The following is an 18,179-nucleotide window of genomic DNA, read 5'->3' on the forward strand; positions in this document are numbered from 1 at the left end:
TCTCCACCCCAAGACAGGCGATGGCGAGGGAGACGGAAGCTTGAGAGCGGGTGCCCTTGCTGAGCGATGGCAGGAAAACACAGGTGTGGATCTCTGAACTGTGACAAAGCCCTGACAGTACTTTCATCCAGACCATCTTTCCCTAGTTTGCTAATGAGAACGTCATGTGGGATTGTGTCAAAAGCCTGACTAAAATCAAGATGTATCATGTCTGCTGCTTCCCCTCTCCATTAAGCCAGTAACCCTGTCAAAGAAGGCAGGTTGGTTTGGCATGATTTGTTCCTGACAAATCCATGTTGGCTATTCCTTATAACCCTATTATCTTTTAAGTGCTGACAAATGGATTGATAATTTGTTCCAGTATCTTTCCAGGTATCACAGTCAGGCCTTTTTGTTCCTCCTTTTAAAGATAGGTTCTCTGTTTGCCCTTCCCCAGTCTTTTGGGATCTCACCTGTCCTTCATTCATTCTCAAAGATACTTGCTAATGGCTCCAATATTGCTTCAGCTAGTTCCTGAAGCTCCCACCGGTGAATTTCATCAGGCCCTGCCGACTTGAATACATCAAACTTATCTAACTATACTTTAATCTGTTTTTCCCCTAGTCTGGCTTGTGGTCTTTTGCCCTGATTAATATTAATTGTGTTAAGCATCTGGTCACAATTAACCTTTTTAGAGAAGACTGAAGCAAAATAGGCATTGAACATCTCAACCTTCTCGGTGTCCTCTGTTATTAGCTCTCCTGCCCTGCTAAGCAGTGGATCTACACATGCCTTTCTCTTACTCTTGCTCCTAATGTATTTATAGATTCTCTTCTTATTACCTTTTATGTCCCTTGCCAGGTGTAACTCATTTTGAGCCTTAGGCTATGTCGACACTACACAGCTTTTAGCAACATGTCTGTGTCGTTACAGCCGTGCTGCTAAAAATCACTTGGTGTAGCCGCTGTTTGTCTGCTCTCCTTCCACCGCCCACGAGCGGCATTTGCGTTGTCAGCAGGAAAGCACTCCTACCGACAATGCACTGTTCACACTGGCACTTGTCATAGCAAAACTTTTGTCTTTCTTTTTTTTTTAACACCTCGGAAAGACAAAAGTTTTGTCATTCAATTGCCAGTGTAGACATAGCCTTAGCCTGTCTGATTTTGTCCCTACATACTTGGGCTGTTAGTTTTTATTCCTCCTTAGCAACTCGTCCGTGTTTCCAATTTTTGTAGGATTCCTTTTTGATTTTCATTTCATTAGCGAGCTCCTGAGGGAGCCATATTGGTCTTTTGCTATTCTTCCTCTCTTTGCTTCATATCCGGGTAGTTTGCTGCTGTGCCTTTTAAAACTGTCTCTGAGAAACTGCCAGCTCCCCTGAGCTCCTTTTTCCCTTAGATTTTCTTCTCATGGTACCATACCTACCACTTCTCTGAATTTGTTAAAGTCTGCTTGTTCGAAGTCCATTGTCCTTATTCTGCTGCTCCCACTCCTTCCGTTCCTCAGAATCCTGAATCATGAATCACAGGGTAAGAAAGGACCGCAAGGGTCATCTAGTCTAACCTCCTACCAAGATGCAGGATTTGTTGTGTCTAAACCATCGATAGACCAACCTATCATTGCATGATCACTTTCACCCAAGTTCCTTTCCACCTTCAGATTCACAACCAATTCCTACCGCTTAGTCAGAATGCAAAATTGTAGTTATTAATCTACATCAGCCTTATGAAGAAGAAGAAGAAGTCAGAATCAAATCTAAAATGGCTGTCCACTGGTTACTGCCTCCACCGTCGGAAACAAGAAGTTATCCCAAACACACTCTAATAACTTATTGGAGATTTTGTGTTTTGCCATATTCGCTTTTCTAACAGATGGCTGGGGAGTAAAAGTCCCCCATTATCACCAGGTTTTTTGTTTTCAATACTTCTGTTATTTGTTCTAGAAATGCTTCATCCACTACTATTGTTATTTTATTATTGTGGAAACATTTCTTCTGGCCTTATGTTTTGTTTACCTTTCTGCTATAGGTACAACCTATTGCTGTGACTTCAAACGGGCAGCAGAGGGTGCTGTAGGCAAAGTCATAGGTAGACCAGCAGTTAGTGAAGGCAGATGTCTTTCATTATTTGGGTTTAATTTCCAAGGCTCCTTGGCATCCTCAATGGATGTTCAAAAAGGCCCGGAAAACATGGGGCTTTGAAACACACTGGATTTCAAATTATGAGTTTAAATGTAATATCTATCCCTACACCCTCCCTCCCATCTATCTATCTAGCTATCTTGCAGTGTCCTTATTCAGTACCAACTTCTTGATTTCAATGGGAGTTTCACCTGAGCGAACCGTGGGGTCCCGGTCACATCCCATGTATGGGTCCCCTCCATGCTCCGATCTCCCTGTTTGCCTCAGCTGCTTCCTCATCACAATTCCCCACTTCTCCCAGGCCCTGTGGATGGTTCTTCCAGGAGCAGATGGGCAAGTGGAAAGCATCGCCCCCTGCTGGCTCTCCAGAGACCAGCCTCTCCCTCCTGCCCCCTGTGGTGGAGATCTCCTTTAAAGGAGATCTTTGACGCAAGTGCAGGCAGGGGAGTCCCAGGGAGCGTGGCTCTGGAGCCAGGGTGCCAAGGAGCAGGCTGAGCTGCTGCAGAGACATGGTGCCTTCCTAGACTCATAGATCCTAAGGCCAGAAGGAATCGCTGTGATCGACTGGTCTCTTGTACAGCACAGGCTGGAGGATTTTCCTGAATTAAGCCCTGCTGGAACTACAGCAGATCTTCACCCAATCCTAAAAATGGCCAGAGATGGAGAATCCACCACAACCCTTGGGAAATTGGTCCAGCAGTTAATTGCCCTCCCGTGAGCCTTCTTTCCAGTTGGCATTGGAGACAGCCCCAGCCTCGGTCTGAATCCCTGGGCTCAGTGGGGTCGGTGAGGCTTGTTCCACTTTCCCAATGGGCCACGTGGGAGACCCTCTGAGATTTCCTCCCCCTTGCCCATGGGAGGGGCAAGCCAGGTGTGTCCCTATTTCAGTAATTGCCACCAGCTGCCACTAGCTCCTGGCCTGCTTCCTCCAGCCCTTGCAGTTCACCGCTGATCCGAAGGGTTGGGCCTGCCTTCCCCTCTATGTTCCGAGTCCCTTAATGCATTCCAGGCATTTTCCATTCTCTTGTCTCGTGGGTTATTTTTTGATGTTGCTCTTTGCGTCTCTTTCCAAATGGATCTGTGACTATCAGCTGGAGCCAGCACTCCAGTTCTCCTTCCCACCCCCACCCCTGTCCTGCCTCACCTCATCATTCCTGCATAAGCTCTAAAATCTCCAAGGAAGAGGCTGGGCTGAAAACTTTTCCCCAACCCTAACGAGCAGTTTCCCTTTGATTTGCTTTGAACGCCAGCTTCCTTCTTCACTCCACATTCTTTGTTGCCAAGTGAAATCTGTTTGTAGATTTTGCGTGCACCTTCCAAATCTGCAAGGTCCTCCTTCCCCGGCTTTGGTTGGCTCGGGGGGAAGTTGATCACAAACACACTTGGATTCCCCATGTGAGCTGTTCCTTGCCAGCTGTTCCAGCCTTTACTATTTCAAACAAATATTTAACTCTAGGGTAAACATTTCACAAACTTCTGTTCTACATCAGGCTTGCAGGATGATATTCCACACCACGGCTGTGGGCTCGTCAAGAACTCTCTCCTTGTGGGAATATAGAAGTGCGGCAAAATGACACGTAACTACACATACATACACGCGTGCAATGCATCCCTCGGAGCACGGAATGAGGCAGGGATCCCCTGGATCAATAGTACACAATCATATAATTAAATCAGTATCAGAATAAGCACAAGAGAGCTTAATGAAGGGTGAATGGGACTCCCTACAACCACTCCCCCCCCCCCCCCGCTGGGAGAGGCTGGGACTGGAGTAGCGCAGGGAGCTCCCCCCACAGCTAACTCTCCTGCCCCACTCCCCACAGCACCCCTGGCTGGGAGTTCCCCACAGCCAAGCCCCATTCCCCACCCCATGGCTGCTTGCAGAGGTTGCATCAGCAGATCGCAAATTCACTAACTGAAACAATAAGAAAGGACAATAAAGGGTGTCTCTTTAAGCACCTCCATCCCCAGTCCTGCATTAATGCCCTCTGCTCCTCCCCTGTGGGCCTGGCGCTGCCCTCCTGCTCCCATGCCTAGCAGACAGTTTTGCTGGGAGGGGAGTCTGGTTAGCACCCGGAAGCGAATGCCGAGGCCAGTGCCCCAACAGCCAGGCACACACCATCCTGAATTTCCTGTTGCTCCTCGTGCAGCCTGGGTAATTGGAAACAGATTTTCTGGCTTGGGTGGGGAGGTGCTGTCTGAAATGCAGCCATCGTTCCCCGTGCGGGGCCTTTGTGCTCCTGCCCTTCCTCTCTGCAAGGTTCATCCAGCCTGAGATAGACCCAGCAAACCCTTCGAGAGCCTCCCACTCCGGGCTTATTGATTAAGGATAAACTCAGCATTAGCAATAGCCCAGCTGGATCACAGCCTTGGGGTGGATGCTTTGGGGGGAGAGTTTTCCCCTGGGGTAGGGCTTTGCACATCTGCTTTGTGGTGTGCTCTGGGGCATGGAATCCTTCCATTCTACCCCCAGGGCCTGGCCAAGCACAGCTCGGATTGGCAACTCCAGACGCCGAAGGAAAAGTAAGAGCAGGTGCAGAACACAGGGCTAGGTGAAGGGTCTGGTGTGCACATCCTAACCTGTAAAAAGCAACAGAGGGTCCTGTGGCACCTTTGAGACTTCTGTTGCTTTTTACAGATTCAGACTAACACGGCTACCCCTCTGATATCCTAACCTGGTTCATATAGAGCCCCCTGATCTATATGGCAGTCCATGGGCCGCCTTCTGGTCCATAGACAGAGAATTCAGAAGCAGGGGGTGCAGCATGTCATGCAAATGTGACTGTGGATGATCAGAATATCACACAGGAAGATCAGGATGATCTTGAAGACTGGAGTGATGGAAATGGGATGAAATGTAACAGTACGAAGTGCAAGGTCTTAGGGTCTAACAATAAGAATTTTTGCTGTAAGTTGGGGACTCATCAGTCAGAAGCAACAGAGGAGGAGAGAGACCTGGGTGTGGGTCGATCACAGGATGACTACGGCCACCAATGTGATGCTGCTGTGAAAAAGGCAAATGAGATGAGGCGAGATATTTCCAGGCGAGGTATTTCCAGCAGAGATAGAGAAGTGTTAATGCCATGGCCCGGAGTGACGGAAGCTCCCTAAAAGTGGGGGAGGGCCACCAGCACCCGAACGATGGCCACACCCTCTGGTGCTGCCCAGTCCCCCCAGGCCCCGCTCCCTCGTGCTGCCATTTCCCCCCAGGCCCCGCTCCCTCCCGCAGCCATTTCCCCTGAGGCCCCACCTTTGTACCGTCTATTGCCCCGAGGCCCCACCCCCTCATGCTGCCCATTCCCCCCGAGGCCTCACTCCCTTGTGCACTGCCATTTCCCCCTGAGGTCCCGCCCTCGTACCGCCCATTCCCCCCAAAACCCCACCCGTACTCTCTCCTCTCTGCCCCCTCCCCCACTCGCTCGCCCTTACTGACGGTAAAAAGTGGGAGGGCCATGGCCCTCTTCGCCTCCCTGTTCTGGCGCTCCTGGCCATTGTACAGGTGAGACCTCACCTGGAACACTGTACAATTCTGGCCACCAGTATTCAAGAAAGGTGAATTCAAACTGGGACCGGTGCTGAGAAGGGCTGCTAAGACGATCAGGGGTATGGAGAGCTGAACTTATGGGGGGAGACGGGAAGAGCTGGGCTTGTTTAGTCTGGCACACCAAAGGCGGAGAGGGGATCTGATTGCTCTCTCTAAATACATCAGGGTTGAACACCAGGAAGAGAAAAGAGCTATTGACGCTGAAGGACAATGTTGGCACAAGAACAAATGGGGATAAACTGGCTATGAATAAATTCAGGCTGGAAATTAGAAGGTTTCTAACTGCCAGAAGGTTCTTGAACAGCTTCCCCAGAGGAGCTATGGAGCACACAACTTAATACGTTTTAAGAGAGAGCTGGACACATTTATGAGTGGGATTTGTATGACCAGGAACTGTTGTATGACAGAAGGACTGAGTGAGTCCTTCACCATTACCTAAGTAGCACTTGCTTGACAAGGGGCATGGGTTACAAAACCCAGTGAATTGAGAGAGGATAGGGATAGGGGTTTGTATTTGGTGGTATGGGCCTCCTCTGAGGGCTTGAAACACCAATTGCACCATCTCCTCTCTCCACTGTTGAATGTCAGAGCTAACTTTGATTCCATTAGGAGTCTAGTTACAGGCTGCTGAGCTGAATTCACTTTGGGCTAATAGTGCACCAGCACTGGGGCTCCCCTATTCTGAGCTGAAATCACTAAGAGCTGGAATCACAAAAGAGTTAAAGTTATAAAGTGCTGTGTTAACTAGTGGGGGAGCCTGAAGCTATATTGCTAAGCAGCTGGCGGAGCAATTTGTGGGGACAACTGGAGGAGCAGCGAGTGGCGCGGAGCCTTGCGGGGACGGCTGGAGCGGCTCACAGGTGGGTGAGTGGAGTGGAGCAGCTTGTAGAGCGGAGCGGTTCGTGGGATGGCAGGAAGTGGACTGGCTCATGGTGAAGGCTGCGGCGGAACCCCACGGAGAGATGGCCGGCCTTGGATCATGTAAGGTGCCCCTTATCACCCTGCATGCCCCCCTTTTACTCTGGGGCTGCACTGACCAGGGACAGAGACTTTGGGGGTTGTTGGACTTTTGGGACTTTGGGTGGTTGCTAGACCCAAGAGACTTTAGGGGTGTTGGACTTTGGGGACTCTGGGTGATTTTTGGGTTGCTGGATTCAAGAACCAAAGGGAAAGGACACAGCCCAATTTGCTGGGGTGGGTTTTTTTGCTCATGGTTTGTGTTATGAATCCTGTTTGTGGTGTTTTTCCAATTTAATGCTGATGTCGTTTACCTCATGTTATTAAACATTTTCTGCTACACTCAGACTCCGTGCTTGCGAGAGGGGGAGTATTGCCTCTTAGAGGCACCCAGGGGATGGTATGTAATTGTCCCAGGTCACTGGGTGGGGGCTCGAGCCGGTTTTGCATTGCGTTATTGAAACGGAACCCCTAGATACAGAACCCGGCCCTTGTTGCTGCCAACTTAGATGGGCAGAAGGGTTACACAGAGGTAAAATCACCTCTCTGCTCCTACTTGAGATTCCCCTATTTATGCAAGGATGACATTAGCCCTTTTGACCACAGCATCACACTGGGAGCTTGTGCTCACCTCATTATCCACCACAGCCCCCAAATCTTGTTCAGAGTCACTGCTTCCCAGAGTAGAGTTGGGGTGGGGTCTGGAAGGAATTTCCCCCTAGGTCAGCTTGGCAGGAACCTTGGGGGGAGGGGGGATTCCACCTCCTCTGCAGCATGGGGAGCGGGTCACTTGCCAGGATTATCTGCATGTATCTCAATCAATTGCCTGCCATGGAGCGGCCCTAGACTAGCTGCCTGCAACTGGCGCCCCAGGCGAACCATGCGATCGGCGCCCCCACCCCCAACCCCAAGGGCAGATCTAGGCTGAGGTTTTTGGTAAACTGGGAAACATTTTGCCCCTTTTTTCCTTTTAATGTTTTTTAAGCGTTTTTTTTAAACAGAGGCTTAATTATTCGGTTTGTCCGTCCGTCTGTCTATCCAAACAATCTTTCTGACATCAGATAAAATAGAGACAGGAAATTTTCAGAATAGATGTGTACACGACAGCTAGATGATATTTCAGTCCGATTTCAAATAAAAATGCATTAAAAATGTTAATTATAATTTTTATTATTACAAATCCAAAATCATCCATTACGCTATCCTGCTTTAACTGCCATCACCACCACATCCAATATAGAAAGAAATAAGAAAACGCTTCAATGAACTTTAACCTGTATTTACAAAACACTCCGCATAAAAAACACTCTGTGCTCTCAAAACATGACTTTTCTTGTTGTAAGTTTTGAAAATTCAGTCCCTAGTTCTTTTAGATCCAGTTTTCCAGCATTTCATGCTCTATTGACATTGTGGCAACTCCAACAAGTCTCTCTTGCACCATTGTTGAACGCAGATGTGTTTTTATCAATTTTAACTTTGAGAAGCTACGTTCCCCACTAGCTATGGAAACTGGCAAAGTTAAAAGAATGCGTAGAGCTATAAAAATGTTTGGAAAACTGTCTGTGAGTTTATTTTCACAAACAAACTTCAGGACTTCTTCAGGAGTGGAATGTTTCTTAAGTCGTCTTGAAAAAGCCTGAAGCTCACTACACAAATCTGTAGCATCAATGTCTTTTGAATTTTCATGAGTCAATGCTGACTCCAGTTTAATACAAAATTCTCTTATCTGTTTTGCTGTTTTCTTTTGCAAGCTGTGGCTATCATATAGAAAGCCAAATACTGACTCTAGCTGCTGCATCTGTTGAAATCTTTCGTCAACCGAGTGAATAGTAGTATCAAAGACTGCGAAGTAGAAATTCACTTTGAACCTTTGTTTTGGGTTCTAAATGGGTGTGTTTCATCCTTCATACGAAAACTGCTGTTTCTTTTGCTGAATGTGAACTGGCTTGGTTCAAATTCTGTTGGAAAGTCTATTTCTTCAGCAAGCTCGAGAGAATCTACCAGTGTTCTTTCGAACCCTTCATCACTTCAGAATTCCTCCAGAATATTTTTAGTTTGCTGCAGTTTTTGAATAGCAGAATGTATGTTCAAGTTCTTTTCCTGAAGCTGCTTACTAGTGAGGTTAATCTCGAAAAGGATATTATACCACAAAATAAGTGAAGTCACAAATTTGAACATGGAAAGGCCATTTGCCACGTGCCGTATTGCCAGATGATCCAGTAAAGGTAGTATCATCAGAAATTTCAATTAGGGCATCATAAATGTTTCCAAGTTCATAGTGAAGAGGCTTCAAAGCATCAATGCAACTCTCCCATCTTGTCTGACTAAGTGGTTTCACAGTTAGAGAATTCACATAGCGAGTAAGACTCTCCCAACGGTGTGTTGAACCTGAGAAAAACACACAAACACGTTGCACCAGGTCAAAGAAACTGCTTGCCTCCAAACAGCATCTAGCAGCATCATCGACAACCAAATTCAGAGAATGCGCATAGGCCCTAGGATTGATTTCCATCATTCTCCTTTGCACACCATTGTCTTTACCCTTCATATTACTCCCATTATCATAGCCTTGGCCACCTACGTTTTCAACAGATAATGACATTGTTTCAAGCTCTTGTAGAATAGTTTCAGTCATAAATGCTCCAGTTGTCTCCTTCAGTGGTATGAAACCCAAAAAATGTTCCTTTATGAGCACTTCAACATTATCTTCATCTGCAGACTTTTCCGTATCCACAAAACAAATGACCATCATCATTTGTTCAACATGATTCACATCTGGTGTACAGTCGAATATTATTGAAAACTATTTTGCAGAATGGGCAACTTCTACAATTTTCTTTTGAATGGCATTTGCTAAGATTTGAATCAGTTCATTTTGCATATTTTTTCCTAAGTAATGAACCTGTGTTTCATGATCAGTTATTTTACGTAGATGCTCCTTCATGACTGGATCAAACAAAGCTAGGTATTCAACAAATTTTAAAAAGTTTCCATTACCTGGAGTGTATAATTTTTCATTTTTACCGTGGCCGCAGAATGCTAAATTTTGCCAACCAAGAACTCTCACTAAAGCAATCAAACACTCTAATATTTGTTGCCAATATTCTTCTTTTTCCTTGATCACACGTAAAAATTTTTATAGTTTTTCCTTTTTTCAATTGTAATTCAAGTTCTTTCCAATTTTGAAAACATTCCAAACGTTCTGTATTTCATTCATGTGAAGAGAGAATTGAAGATATGTTTTTCCAGCCCTTCAAACCATTTTCAGTAAGTGATGTACCAACTGCTTGATTTCTAAACAACTTGCAGCAAAAGCAAAACACAGAGTCCTTCGACACTGAATATTGTAACCAGTTTCGATGAATTTCTTCCCCATTAATGAGTTTCCTCCTGTAATGCTGAGCAGATAATTTTCTTTTATTTCCATCCTTAGGGAAGGGAAATTCATGAACTTGTTTGGGTCCATGTTCCATGAGAATTGGCCACACACTGTCATCACATCTGGGCCATGATGCTGGGTCCCCATACTGTAACTTGTTTGTAACTTCCTCATCCTTTCTTCCTTCTACTTCATTTACTTCAATTTCTGCAGGTGTCTCTGAAGGTGAATAAATTTTCTCCACTTCCATATCAGTCTGATGCTGTGAGCTGCCTTCATCTAGAAGTAAGTTTCCATCATCTTGAGTTTCCAAACTGCTTTTTTGTGGATGAGAGCTACCCTCATCTCAAAGTAATATACCTTCATCTTGATGTTCCAAACTGCTTCCATGCGGATGTGAGCTAACCTCCTCTCCAAGTAAAATTCCTTCATCTGGATGCTGTGACCTGCTTCCATCTTTATTTGGATAAAACAGAAGATATTCCAGGAAGGATCCCTGCTGTTTTGCTTGGTCCTTTTCCTTCTCAGCCTTTCATTTACGATACTCAGCTCCTGAGGGTTTTCTTTTTCCTCTTTCTGCCACAGGGCATTTGAATATTGTTATGTACTGTGCTCCCGACTGCAAGCATTATAGCGTTAAGGATGGCTGACACACCCACCACATGGTTGGCAATTTAAACCACATTGCAACTATCCCAACACGTCTTTTCACTGCTTAAAGGTTCAATGATTAGTAACATACACTCACTTACCTATTAAAAGTTACAGCGTTTACATGGAAACAAAATGACCTTTTTCGATGTTATAACCCGACACCGGTTGTTTGGAAGTAATCCCCTTCCTCACGGTTACCCGCTTGGAGTGTGACGTCATCACTTTCGTAGTCTATTAAGCGTTAATGCTGTTACTTTTCTTTTATGGACCTTATTTATTACATGTGAACCAATTATAACAAAGAAAAGTTCATAATTATACAGCCTGATAATAATGCTAAGGTTTAATAACGCTTAAAGATATTCACATTTGGGATTTATAATGCTGAAAGATGTTATTCTTTGGCACCAAGAAACACAATTTTCCACAGTATTCACTCGATTCTTAACCATCTACCTGTGATGTGTGTTAAAATGACTGTTTGACATGTATCAGCTCGCAATATCTCCGCTCTACATGAATTTCCAGCTTGATGTATATTCGAGTGAGGTGTCACTAGCATTGCAGCTCTTGCCGCGGGCAGATGTGTTTCATTGTGGCTGAGTTATTGCATATCAAAATGGCAGAGTGGGTCATCTTGACCCTACGTCACAAATTGAAAAAAAAATTCACTAAAATATGATTTGTTTTTGCAGTAAATGAAAGATTTGACATATTAATACATTCTCAGCAATGTAGAGAAATGAATTATAATTCATATTCCCTCTATACACGCACGGGAATTGAAATAATGACAGCTTCGTTATTTTATTTGTATTTTTTTCATCTTTTTCATTTTTTGTCATTTCTTTTTTTATTTGATTTTTTTCCCTCGAATTTGGCACCCCCTAGGCAACCGTCTGGTTCGCCTGTATGGACGGGCCGCCTCTTGCCTGCCATTGCGGGGGCCTTGGGCACTGGTGCCCCTTGGTCCCTCCTGGTCTCTGCTTGTGGCACGCACTAGTTCACTGAGCACTGTGATACTTTGGTCTCATTTCGGTGGTTGGGAAGTGTGTGTGGTTGCTGGGTGTGCCGGTGGCCTGTGACATACAGGACGTCAGAGCCGATGAGCTGGGGCTCCCTTCTGGCCTCAAACTCTATGACTCTATGACAAGGGTGCCATGCACTGTCCCCCACCCCATGGCAAGAGCCCGTGTCCAGACCCCAGGATGGGATCAGGGAAGGGCAAACCCAGCACGCCTTGGGGTAAATTGCATCAGTCAGGATTCAGTCATGAGCCGTGTGGTCATATAAAGGTACCCTACATGGCTGCCTCCTTGACGCACAAGGGTGGGATTAGTCTGCATCGTAATTTACATTTCCAGCTGCCCTGGATCCCAGTGGAATCCACGCCATTATTAATGAGAATTAGTTTAAAACAGTTCACATTGTGTCAGGGCACTGCAGGAGCATACAAGGAGAACGGAGTATGCAAATATGATATACACACTGTTTATACAGATCGCATCACCCACCAATGAAATACAGCCTCCTCTGGGGTGGGGTGCTGCAGCGGCTTGTTGTCTCCATGAAGAAATGGAGAGTACCCTATCCAAATGGCAGTGCAGGGGGCATTCAGGGCTCAGGATGTCATTCTGTGTGTTCGAATTTGGCCAGGTCTCCCATGTTATTAGAGAAAAAGCCACTGGGGCTCTGAGTAAACCAACAGCAGCTAATAACCCTGTGTCTGTCTCTGGCCCATCAGCTGTGAATCAACAAAGCTTCATTGCATCTTTGGGAATGAGCTCTTTGGGCCTCTGATCCGTGTTCGTACAGCACCTAGCGCAATTGAGCCCCGGTCCATGACTGGGGCTCCAAGGCACTACCCTAATACACCTAATAGAGAGTAATAGGGATCATCGTCCCTGTGCTAGAGAGAGGGGAAGTCACTCAGCAGGCCAATGACAGAGTTGGGAACAGAAACCGCCCCACACCCACCCCCCGTGCATGGCAGGGGGTCACCGCCTCACCGTCATGTTTCTCATCTGAAAGATGGCCCCTCCGTCACTGCTAGGGTTACCATATTTTGTGCCTCCCAAAGGAGGACACTCCACGGGGCCCCGGCCCCGCCCCCAGCCCCGCCCCCGCCCCAACTCCGCCCCCTCCCCAAAGTCTCCGCCCCCTCCCCTGCTTCCCGCGAACATTTGAGTCGCGGGAAGCCTGAAGCAGGTAAGGGGGAGTGTGGGGGGAGGAGGCGCGGCCCAGACTGGCCCCGGCCCTGGGGTGCCGGCCCCGGGCCCGGCCCCCGGCCGACCACCCCCGGCCCGCCCAGCACTGCGGTCCCCGGCCCGGCCCCCGGGTCCCCGGCCAAGCACCCCCGGCACCGCACCGCCGGCCCCCGGCACCGCCGGCCCGTCCCCCGGCCCGGCCTGGCACCGCCGGCCCGGCCCCCGAGTCCCCGGCCCGGCCCGGCCCCCGAGTCCCCGGCCCGGCCCCACCGGCGCCCCCAAGCCCCCGAGCCCCCGGCCCCGGCGGAGCCCCCGAGCCCCCGGCCCTGGAGCCCCCGGCCCGGCACCGCACCCCCGGCCCGGCCCCAGAGCCCCCGGCCCGGCCCCCGAGCACCCGCACGGCCGGCCCAGCATGTCCCAATTTTCCCGGACATGTCCGGCTTTTTGGGCTTTCCCCCCGGACAGGGATTTGGAGCCCAAAAAGCCGGACATGTCCGGGAAAATCCGGACGTATGGTAACCCTAGTCACTGCAGTGCCCCCTACTGGTACCGTACTGAGCATTGGCTCTGTACAGAGGGGAGAATACCCCTCCCTGCCCCTCTAGCCCCAGATGCTGCTTGTGTGAGGACAAGGGAGCTTGGTAGAGGATGAGGAGCGACTGACTTCATCCCAGCCCCAAAGGAATCCGCAGGTCCCTTCCATCATCCAGTGTGGGGCAGGCTGGCAACCGCTGTCCTTTGGGCCTGTAGCTGATCTGTCTCCAGGGGACTCAGCCCCCCCCCCCCCCCCCCCGCTCTAAAGGCTGGTGCCCCGTCTTGCTTCACCCTGGAGAAGTCCGTGCAGCCCCTCAGAGGAGAGGAGAGGAGACATGAGTCCTTTGTACTTCAGGGCTCCTCCTCTGCACTGGGGTGGGGGAGTGCAGCGGGGGCTGGGGCAAGGACGTCCCAAGGACTCGGGGTGGTTTGCACAACACTGCTGAGAACAACCGGACCTTTGGCCTAAACAGCCCGATGGCCGCTCAGTCTAATCCTTGGCCTAAACCTCAAAGCTGACTCCGCTGTCTTGTTAAAATTCTGACTGTTGCTCTTATCTGGTGTTTATTTTTCAGACGATCCTTCTACAGCGGCTAGTGGGGGGGAGGGGGAAGGAGCTGAGCAAGGGGGTTCCTGAGGTAGCTGATATGAATCCACTGGGCTGTGCTCTGCAACAGGCCCACCAGTGTGTTGCCATGGAAACACGGTAAATATTTGTCCCCAGCAGACTCCCGCTGGACGGGGAACAGGCGCAAGGCCACAGGTTCCTGTGCAGGGTCCGACCGCAGCAGACGGGAAATGCAGTCCGACTCCACCAGCCTCCCCATGCCCCGACAGCAGAGTGGGTGACGCGTGTGACTGTACAGGGCCCCCTGTATGCTTCCGGGAACCCTCTGCTTCATGCAGGCCCAACCCACCTCCCCGAGCCCAGCCCCATCTGCAGGACAGCAGCTCAGAGCGAATTCCCATGGGGCTAGACCCACACAGTTCTGTAGCTGCCTAAATCCAATATTTAAACTCAGCTGCTGCCTAATCCCACAGGTAAGGAGCTGCTTGGAGCCCTCCGGGAAGTTGGGTTCTCACACTAGGTGTCCTGTCCCCCAGCTATCTCACCAGCGGAGCCTGAGCTCTGAGCACATCCAGCCCCCACAAAAGGCAGCTGGGAGCAGGCATGTGCTACGCCACTTTGCCTGATTTGGAGCAGGGACTGGAACCCACATTCCAGCTGCAGCCCTGAGCCCTGGTGATACAGCCCTTCGTTTGCGCTCTCTCTGGTCCAAAGACTCACCAATTATTTGTACAAAGTGGAATGACTTCAGCAGGAGAGCTTGGCAGAGTCCTGCCTGGGGATGGGAATACCCACCAGCCTGCAGCTCAAGCCTGCGTGCCCCTGGGACTAGGGGAACTGGATTAAAGGCTCTGATCCCACTCAGGCTGAGCAGAGACGGCAAACTAGGTCTCCCACATGCCAGGAGGGGCTCCTGAGGGCTTGGGGCAGGGCTCGCTCTCTCTCCCAGCTTCTTACAAGGGCTGGGGCTCAGCTGGGAGGGCCCGGCTGAGCTGCAGGAGAGGGTTAAGCATGGAGAATCCCAAGCAGAGGGTGGTGCCTCCCTCCAGCCCATCAGTCAAGTACCAAAGGTCCAGATCAACGGGAAATACCGGTACCTTTGAGGATCAGGATTTAAACCTCACCCCTCTCCTCAGCAATTCACCCCTGCCCAGCTGGCTGGCTTCTGAGAATCCCAGTCTTAGCTGCCTCGCATGACCCACGCCCACTGGGTGCCGACTGGCAAAGGGCCGTGGGTCGGATAGCAATTCACTGAAGGGGGGCCTGGAGAGCCAGAAGTCATCACAGTCACTGTGAAACGCATGTACAGCTAATATTGCAGGAGTTATGGGTCTATACTGGAAATGCTGTTCTTACAGCCGGTGATGGGGGTGACATGTCTTGGGCAGGTTCTTTTCAAACAGGCAGGACCAGACGTTTATTCCCCCATCTGGCTGTGTGTGTAGTGGGTGTTGCGTGTCTCCCAGTGGGTGCCTGGTTGCACACTCAGTCAAATGCTGATGAAGAGATTGTGAAATCTTCGAGAGAGGAAATTGTCAGGAAGAAATAAACAACAGGACGGAATCCTGTCACTGCTAAAGATAGTGGATTGTTGGGGTATATCTTGGGCTGCACCCTGGGTCATTTGCCAAAGAGGCCAGCGATAGCGTGACTGTCTTATGAACGGGAGACCCCAGCCTGGCCTGGCTGTGACACTTCGGGTGAGCGTTGCTTGGGAAGGCAGGAAAGTGGCAGTTAAGCAAGCCTAGGCTCTAGAATGCGGGTTATGATTTGATGTGATATGTCACTATTTGTTTCCAATACGGCTATGCACTGCCATTTGAATCTCTGCCTTTTGTTAAATAAACGTCTCCCTGTTTCCGCTATAAACGTATCTAAGTGCCCTGCGTGAAGCAAAGCAGTGAGCTGGAGTGAAAGTGGTAAGCGGGGGTGCACTCGTGGGGGCCCCTGCAGGGTCCGGGGCAAATTGCCCCACTTGCCCCCCCCCCCCCCCCCCCGGGCGGCCCTGCTGCTAGCTCACCTAACTTTCCCTGGCTGCAGATTAAGCCTGTCGCTCCTCGCCCTACCTCCAGTGGGCGTGGAGAACAACTGGCCCGCTCTGGTGCTTACCTGCCTCCCCCTGCTGGGGAATCCCTCCCCCCGCACAAGATCTCATTCCACCCTCACCCCAAGGACATGACATGGGTCTTTTGGGGAGCCACTCCCCAGAAACTGTTTCCCAAGCTGGCAGGTCCAGGTGTCCCTAGTCTTGGCCTCCTCAGGGTCTGATGTTGAACCCAAAGTCCCCCCAGAAAAGCAAAGTTTAGCTGCTCCTAATGACTGCACTTCTGGGCTGACTGAGGGACACCCCCACTCCCATGGTCAGTTGCTGCTGAAATGCCCTGAGCATCCCAGGGGCTTGAAGCAGGATTGGGGCCTTACTGCTGAGGTCAGGAGCTCCGTTCCTACCCTGCTGCCAGCAGGAAAGGAGTTGGGTGGTGCAGACAGATGACGGCTGAGTTATTCTGCGACATCTCCCCTGGGGCAGGCTGGGAAAGGGGGCCTCACAAACACATCCAATCCAAAGAGCTTCCCAACCTTGGCACTTCTGGGGCGGGTGCGGATGGGGCCAGAACCTCTCCCCCCTGAACGCAGCTCAGAGCAGGGTCAGCTGCAAACTGCGCTGGGAGGTAGCTCCCAGTGGGCCGGCTGCACAGACTTGGGTCTGGGGATCATCATGGTTCCATCGGGTCAGTGCAGAACTAGGACATATTGGGCAGCACGGCAGGTACGTTCCACTGGGACGTGTGGCCAGTTCAGCAGCCCGCAAGTGTATTCTGACAGGCCTGCCCTGGAGCGTCCAGTGGCGTGGCGCACCAGGTACATTCGACCGGTATGCAGCGGGCGTGCTGAGCACCAGGACGTGGCTCGGCTGGGATCCCGGGGGCGCAGTCAGCAGCAGTCGGGCAATGCGTGTCGATTTAACAAGGGAATTATTTGTTAGCACAGTAACAACAGTTGATGATTAAAACCACATTCATTGAGACTCAGCAGCTGTGTCAGGGACACACATTCCTTGTTTGGTTGTTAATCTTCAGTGAATATGTTTCTAATAATCAGTCTGTCTGGGGCCCAGCCAGCCAGCCTGGGCCTAGCTCAGTGCACTGCTGGCCAGGCAGAGCATTGCATGCGTCCCGTCAGCCCTGGGCCTGTCGCTGAGGCAGAGGTAACCCCTCTGGGGTGGCACTGATGAGCTTCCCAGGAACAGGTGTCCAGGCCGCTGGGCATTAACATGGCATCATTGAGGGTAAGAACAAAAGGAAAGCCCAGAGCCTTTTCTTCCAGGCAATTATATGACCATTGGCCAGTATGGGAGACCAGTGGATGTACAAGGGCAGTGATTTAGAGATGAATCAGGAACCAGTGGGTGTTTCAGCCATATGATCTGCCTGTCTCTCTGCTATGGTATTGCTAGTGCTGCTGGCTCTGGATCAAAGTGCCAGTGGAACTGCCCTCTAGCAGGCTAGTCAGGGGCCCTACAGAGCAACAATGCCCCACAATGGACTGTTTGGTGGTGATTCTGGCCCCACCGTCCGGAGGAGTCTGACATCAGATCAGCGTCTCCAGTTCCGTCCCTAGTAGAGTTAGATCGGGACTGTGGCGCTAGAACCAGATCCAAAGTCCCACCAAGTTTGAAGTTTGTGGGGCAGTGCAGGCCCAGTGCAGCCCTGCATGCCCGGCCTAGCCCCTTAGTGCCCAGCAGCCCAGGTGATGGGAGGGACAGACAGCGAGGGCGAGGGGACTCGCAGTCAGGTTCTGGCATAAAGGGACTGGCACGTAGGCCACTCCTCCTGCACAGGACATGGGGCATGTCTGGGGCCCTGGGCAGGAGAGGCTGTGAGCAGAGCTCTCTGCGCTCCTGATATCCTGGGCTGCCAGGCAGTGCCATAGGGAGCCAATGCAAGCAGTGATGTTAGGGCAGCGCTGACCCCACCCCCAGTCAGCCAACATAGAAGTTGGCACAAACTCACCCCACCCTCCTGTGAGAGGGCCTTAAAAGTGCACTGGGGAGGGTTGTAGGGTGCATTGCAGGGGGTTGTTATATTGGGGTGGGTCTATATTGTGACAAACACCCGCTGTGCTGGACACAGGTGCTGGTAGATGTCCTAAGGTAGCACCCCTTCCTCTCCAGGTCAGGCATCTGCCCCCTTTGCTTGTGGGTCCGGAAACTCCTGACA

Source organism: Chrysemys picta, chromosome 24 (assembly GCF_011386835.1).
Source record: "Chrysemys picta bellii isolate R12L10 chromosome 24, ASM1138683v2, whole genome shotgun sequence".
NCBI classification, from domain to species: Eukaryota; Metazoa; Chordata; order Testudines; family Emydidae; genus Chrysemys; species Chrysemys picta.